Source organism: Pteropus vampyrus, unplaced genomic scaffold, assembly GCF_000151845.1.
Source record: "Pteropus vampyrus isolate Shadow unplaced genomic scaffold, Pvam_2.0 Scaffold184, whole genome shotgun sequence".
In the NCBI taxonomy this organism is placed as follows: Eukaryota; Metazoa; Chordata; class Mammalia; order Chiroptera; family Pteropodidae; genus Pteropus; species Pteropus vampyrus.
In genome coordinates this window covers 1,279,295-1,285,793 of record NW_011888965.1, presented here as the reverse complement: position 1 = coordinate 1,285,793, position 6,499 = coordinate 1,279,295, and the positions used below count along the sequence as shown (strand labels likewise).

Here is a 6,499-nt window from a genome sequence, read left to right as displayed (position 1 = left end):
TTTTATTTTATTTTTACTAAGCAAAGAACTTTATTAACCTTTGTTTCAAACTTTATTCCCAGGCTTCTTTAGCTTAATTAGCTGCAAAGAATGATTTGTGTATAAGCAAAAACTGAAAAGAGCTGCAGTGTTCAAGGGACTTGGCCTTAAAAATGTTAGAGATCGAGATTTTATCAGATCCATCGACAAAATTTTAAAAAGCAGTCATAATATAAAATAGCAACTCCCAGTAACTTTTTCGAGTTTTATCTTCTTCAGAAGTTGACTCAATTCATCTTGCTTTAATCTTGGAAGCCTTATCACAATTCTCCACAAAATCTGGAACTTCATTCATCATCCTCCTCTTCTCCAGTAAAAGGTGATACTTTTCCATCTACGCATTGTTTAGGCAGAGGTTCAGCTAATCTCCTTAAACTAGTAGTCAGACTGTCTGTACCAAGCTGGTTTAAGAGAGCATTTCATTGTGTAGCATTGCTGTCTCCTGCTTTGTCTCAGCATGGCCTGCAATGGTGAAAGAGTTCGCGGCCAGGGATGCCTGAACTTTAGGGTTATTATAGTAGATCACTGTTCCTTGGTTTATAAACATATTCACCTCTTGAATATCAGAGTTATAGTTCACACCTAACTTCTTAAGGAGAATTTAAGTTTTTTATCATCTGCTGTAGCTGTTCTGTGAACCACCTTCTTCTATCTGCAAGCAGTTCCTTTCCCACAAATGCACAATTATGCTTGCAGTTTGGCAAGTGTCCCCTGATTGATCATAAGTTCTTTCATCTTGCTGGAGAGGAAATGGGGCCCAGTGGGGGACTAAGGTTGGTGCTCAGGGGGTCTTGGTCAGACAAGCTGAGAATAAGCACCTCAAATCACTTGAACTTTATTTTTTTTTTATAAATTGTACTTATTTTTATTAATTTTTAATTTTTCAATTTCAGTTGATATTTAATATTATTTTATATTAGTTTCAGGTGTACAACATAGTGATTAGACATTTATATGATTTACAGAAGTGATCCTTTCAGTAAGTCTAGTATCCACCTGACACCATACATAGTTATTACAATATTATTGACTATATTCTTTATGCTGTACTTTACATCCTTGTGACTATTTTGTAACTGCTAATTTGTACTTCTTAATCCCTTCTCCTTTTTCACTCCACCCCCAGCCCCCTCCCATCAGACAACTGTCAGCTTGTTCCCTGCATCTATGAGTCTCTTTCTGTTTTGTTTGTTCGTTGATTTCGTTCTTTAGATTCCACATATAAGTGGGACCATATGATATTTGTCTTTCTCTGTCTGACTTATTTCACTTGCATAATACCTTAAAGATCCATCCATATTGTCGCAAATGGTAAGATTTCATTCTTTTTTATCACTGAGTAATATTCCAATATATATATGTACCACTTCTTTATCCAATCATCCATTGATGGACATCCATGTAGCCTCCATATCTTGACTATTGTAAATAATACTGCAATGAACATGTGGATTCTCATGTTCCTTCGAAGTACTATTTTGGGTTTCTTCGGATAAATACCTAGAAGTGGGTCTACGGCCATGCTTCCCTGAACAAGCCCAATCCCGTCTGATCTTGGAAGCTAAGCAGGGTTGGGCCTGGTTAGTACTTGGATGGGAAACAACCTAGGAAGACCAGGTGCTGTAGGCATAAAAAATAAAAAAATAAGGGATTGTAAGCTGACAAGGTCCTTGCAATCTATGAGATCAACCAAGGGTTGCCTCGACTAAAAAAAAAAAAAAAATACCCAGAAGTGGGAAAAATAGGTCCTTCTTTTTCTCTTGTTATAGCCTTTGTTTTAAACTCTATTTTGTCTGGTATAAGCTGCTACTCCACCTTTTTGTTGTTGTTTATTTGTTTCCATTTTCATAAAACATCTTTTTCCATCCCCTTACTTTCAGTCTATATGTGTCTTTCGATCTGAACTGAGTCTCTTGTAAGCAGCATATGTAAGAGTCTTGTTTTCTTATCTATTCAGCCACCCTATCTTTTGATTGGAACATTTAATCCATTTACATATTAAAGTAATTGTTGATATATATGTAGTTATTTCTATTTTATTATTCATATTTTTTATCTTTGTTTTTCTTTTTTTCTTCCTCTTCTTAAAGAAGTTCTCTCCAACATTTCCTGTAATACTGGTTTGGTGGTGATGAACTCTTTCAGCTTTTTCTTGTCTGGGAAGCTCTTTATCTGTCCTTTGATTCTAAATGATAGCTTTGCTGGGTAGAGTAATCTTGGGTGTAGGTCCTTGCTTTTCTGCACTTTGAATATTTCCTGCCAATCTCTTCTGGCCTGCAAAATTTCTGTTGAGAAATCGGCTGACAGTTTTATAAGAGTTCCTTTGTTGGTAACTAAGTGTTTTTCTCTTGCTGCTTTTAAGATTCTTTCTTTGTCTGCAAACTTTGGCATTTTAATTATGATGTGTCTTGGTGTGGGACTCTTTGGGGTCATCTTGTTTGAGACTCTCTGCACTTCCTGGGTTTCTATGTCTATTTCCCTCGCCAGGTTAGGGAAGTTTTTGGTCATTATTTCTTCAAATTCAAGAATAAGGAAATCACTCTTTATCCCTTTCTCCCACCTCAATTTTTTGCATGGAGTTAACTATTTTATTCATTTGGTGTGTATAATTCTAAATAATTTCATTTATATTAGTATACTTATGTGCTTTTGTTTTGTGTATATGTGTGTCTGCTTTCCATAAACATGTATATTCCATAATGTGTTTTCGTTTGTTTGTTTAACATTATGTTTTAGTTATTGCTCCATGTGAAAACATGTAGATTATCTCATTCTATTTAACTGTTGTATAGTATTCAGAAGTATGGATAACAATATGTTTTTTTTTTTGTCATTAAAGTATAGTTGACATACAATATTACATTTGTTTTAGTTGTACAACATAGTGATTTGACATTTATATACATTACGATTCCTCACCACAATAAATCTAGTAAACATCTGTTTTTACAAATAAAGTTTTTTACAATATTATTGACTATATTCCCTGTGTTGTATATTATACATCCCTGTGACTTATTTATTTTATAACTGGAAGTTTGTAACTCTTATTCCCCTTCACCTTTTTCACCTATCCCCATATCCCTTCCCTCCGGCAACCATCAGTTTGTTCTCTGTAACTATGAGTGTTTCAGTTCTGTTTTGTTTGTTCATTTGTTGTTTTATTTAAGATTCCACACATAAGTGAAATCATACAATATTTGTCTTTCTCTGTCTGACTTATTTTACTTAGCATAATACCCTCCAGGTTAATCCATGTTGCTGCAATTGGCAAGATTTCATTTTTTAATTGCTCAGTAATATTCCATTGTATATATTTATATTCCACATCTTCTTTATCTACTCATCTATTGATGGACATTTAGATTGCTTCCATGTCTTGGCTATTGTAAATAATGCTTCAGTGAACATGGGGCGAAGATACTTTTTTGAATTAGTGTTTTTATTTTCTTCAGATAAAAACCCCATAAGTGGAATTTCTGGGTCATTTGGCAGTTCTATTTTTAATTTTTTGAGAAACCTCCATACTGTTTTCTATTATGGCTGTACCAATTAACAATTTACAGTCCCACCAACAGTGCATAAAGGTTCCCTTTTCTCCATATCATTGCCAATGCTTGTTATTTGTTGACTTTTTGATAATAGCTTTTCTGATAGGTGAGGTGATATCTCATTATGGTTTTGCTTTTCATTTCTCTGATGATTAGTGACATTGAGCATCTTTTCCTGATGTCTGTTGGCCATCTGTATGTCTTCTTTAGAGAAATGTCTGTTGAGGTCCTCTACTCATTTTTTTTAAAAAAAATTTTCCCTTTGGAATTTATTCGTATTTATTTTTCTATAATGAGACTTTTAGCCATACAGTAAAATTCACAATGATAATAAAAAGAGTGAGAAAATCACAACTGAATAATACAGCAAATGGTCAATATGATAAATGCAAACAGATAAACAAGCAAACAGAAAACAATCAGGCTTCATGTTTATTTCCAAGCCCTTTTAGCCTGGTACTATTGGCAAAACAAGTTACAACATTAATTTATCAGAGAGAGGATGCATATTATTTCTTCAGTTGAAATAAGAAAATTTAACTATGGACCTTCAAAACAGATATTAGATGATAATGGATGATATCATTGATGAACACAGGACAAATGTAGAAATAAATTTAATATGACTACTTTGATCTTCAATAATAAGAGATAATAAATATTCCCAATTCGAGAAAAGAAATCCTTAGAGGCACTAAGAAAATGTGATCCAGACATGCATCTTTTTGGTGGTCCAAATAAGAATAGGATCCAAGTAAGAAAATACTTATAGAAATAGATGAAGGTTGGAAAGCATTCTGCTTAAACAACTTTCCATGAATATTACTTCAATAAGCTGAGATTTTAAGAGTGGATGATTTGATGTGGGTTAGTAACATCAGTGTTCTCAGTGCTGACTGACAGTAAAATCATATTTTTTAGATATCACCTGAATATGTGACAAGACTGATATGATATTAGAAAAGTTAGGAAGTACATTCATTGTTTTCTCTTTATTAACTATCTCTCTACATCCACACATGTGGTCCAAGAGACTCCATAAATTATATTTGGTAATTAAAATTTTTATAAATTGTTTTTTCTATGTTCTTCTCTCTTTCAACATTATGTGATAAAAAAAAAAGTCTTTGATTTTCTCCCTTTCCAATCCTCTGAACATCTCTCGCTGAACTCTCTCTCCTCCACCTCTCAGGGATTATCTAGGTCCTACTTCTTCAGAAGATGAGGCCTGGATTCTTTAATTCATCAACTACTTACACTTGTAACAACAAAGTTACCTATTTCTCAACTATCTCTATCTCCTTACCTCTCATCACAAATGATTCAAGATATTTCTCTTTTTCCAGGTCAATCTAGGTTAATTTAGATTAACCCTATGTGTCCTTGACCTCTATTTCTCGCTAGACTGTGAGCTCCTCTAGGCCATTTACTGTGTTCTAACCTCTTTGGTATTCACCAACAGATGTACAGGTGGCTTGCCTAGATCCCCTGAGCCTTACTAATTTAATGCATGAACCCTTGCTTCTTTTTGCCTGCATTTTTCTCTAGTGGCAGTGCTGCTCTGCTCACATGCACTTCATGTGGAGGTCCTAGAGAATTAATCACTCCTTTCCCCTGACCTGGGTTAAGTCCTCAACTGATGACTTTTTTAAAAGCTTGTGTATGAAGTGAGTAAAAGAGATCAAATATATGGTAGCTGAAGGAAACTGGACTTTGGGTGATAAACACACAATAGAGTATACAGATGTTAAATTATAATGTACACTTGCAAATTAGATAATTGCATTAACTAATGTTACCTCAATACATTTAATTTAAAAAAAAATCTCTGTGGCTCAGATCCAGTCAATTATTACTATGAAGTCTGCTATAGACTTAATTATGCCTGCTCCCCGCCGCCCCGCCCCCAAAAAGCTTGTATATAAATAGTTCAGCTCTCTGGCCCCTCAGGCAGAATAACTATGAGGCATATGCTCCATACTAATTTCCAGAGTTTACCAGTATAATTAAATCTGGTGATTCACAGTAGTAACTGGATTAATAATGGACCCAGTCGCTTCATTGGCTGCCATCCCTTCCCTATCTCGCTTGCCCTCTTCCCTACGCAGGAACTTTCCTGAGATCACTTTCCAGAGAAACAACTTACAACCAAATTGTTGTCTCAGAGTCTGTCCTCTGCCCATTTTTAAATCAGACTGTTGTTTTGTGTGTGTGTGTGTGTTGAGTTGCATGAGTTCTTTATATTTATTGGATATTAAACCCTTATTGAATATGTAATTTGCAAATACCTCTTTCCATTAGGTAGACGCACAGAAACATGTTCTGTATTCATTTCCCTGATGATAAACATTTAAGTTATTTCCTTTCTTTTTAATTTTTAATTAATTATTTTTTGCTGCTACAGAGAATACTGTAGGACATCTTTAAATATGGATATTTCATCTACGGCCATGCCACCCTGAACAAGCCCAATCCTGTCTGATTTCGGAAGCTAAGCAGGGTCGGGCCTGGTATATACTTGGATGGGAGACCACCTAAGAAAACCAGATGCTGTAGGCATAAAAATAAAAAAATAAAAAAAATAAGAGATTATAAGCTAACAAGGTCCTTGCAATCTGTGAGGTCGACCAAGGGTTGCGTTGTCCATAAATAAATAAATAAATAAATAAATAAATAAATAAATAAATAAATAAATGAATGAGATATTTCTCCAGAGTTGATGAGAAGGAATAACAAATAAATAAGATATTTCTCCAGAGTTGATGAGAAGGAATAGCAAATAAATAAGATATTTCTCCAGAGTTGATGAGAAGGAATCGCTGGGCTATAGGATGCATGCATTTTTACTGTAATAGACATGGCCAAATTGTCTTCCCAAATGTCTATGACAAGGATAGTAGTTTCTCCAC

At 34.5% G+C, this 6,499-nt stretch overlaps 3 pseudogenes; 2 read left to right on the top strand and 1 right to left on the bottom strand.

Moving 5' to 3' along the window:
• Positions 1-271: 271 nt before the first annotated feature.
• LOC105299413 lies at positions 272-774 on the bottom strand (annotated as a pseudogene).
• Positions 775-1,549: 775 nt separating this feature from the next.
• On the top strand, positions 1,550-1,668 carry LOC111746341 (annotated as a pseudogene).
• Positions 1,669-6,030: 4,362 nt separating this feature from the next.
• On the top strand, positions 6,031-6,149 carry LOC111746344 (annotated as a pseudogene).
• Positions 6,150-6,499: the final 350 nt, after the last annotated feature.